This window comes from Octopus bimaculoides, chromosome 1 (assembly GCF_001194135.2).
Source record: "Octopus bimaculoides isolate UCB-OBI-ISO-001 chromosome 1, ASM119413v2, whole genome shotgun sequence".
Classification (NCBI taxonomy): domain Eukaryota; kingdom Metazoa; phylum Mollusca; class Cephalopoda; order Octopoda; family Octopodidae; genus Octopus; species Octopus bimaculoides.
Genome location: NC_068981.1, coordinates 85,489,424 through 85,490,185, shown reverse-complemented (window position 1 = coordinate 85,490,185; position 762 = coordinate 85,489,424).

The following is a 762-nucleotide window of genomic DNA, read 5'->3' as shown; positions in this document are numbered from 1 at the left end:
GAGAGAGAGAGAGAGAGAGAGAGAGAGAGAGAGAGGGAGGTGGTGGAAATTAAAGTGTTTCATATAACTACTTCTCTTACAATCCAAGTAGGGAAATGCTCCTTAGGACCTTTGACAATTTCCACCAGTAGAGTCGATAAGTTAGCTAGTATATTGTTTCAACTTTAGGAATGGCACGTTTTGTTCCATTCTTTATTAACTATAAACTTACCATATTTATATCTACATTTCTGCCATCTCCTCCTTTTATTTATTCATTTACTGTTCTAATTCTATTTACCTACCTTATCTAATTCTATTTACCTGTATCTTATCTCCAATCAACCTGCAAACCCCTCGCCCGAACATATAACAATACAAGTCATAAACAGTATCATCCAGTCTGCTATAATGAATCCATAAATACATATAAAACATCCTAGGGGATATTGTTTTTCCTCTGAAGATATTATGCCCACGTCATATAAATTTAATATTTACCTAATATTTATTGAGTATTAATTGAAACAGCTGTAAGGGATGATGATTAGTTTGCTGTTAAAAATAAACAATTATTAACTTCTCAATCTCCATTTTCTTTTTCCTTTTTATATGAATATAAACTATATATTTTTATATATATTCCTATTATTTTAAGGAAATTAACCTCCCCCCCCCCAATACTAGATATTAAACCAGTATTTCCTTGGTTGAAACCATCCCTTCATGTAGTTAACACAACCTCTCATCGAAGTATATATATATATATATATATATATATAT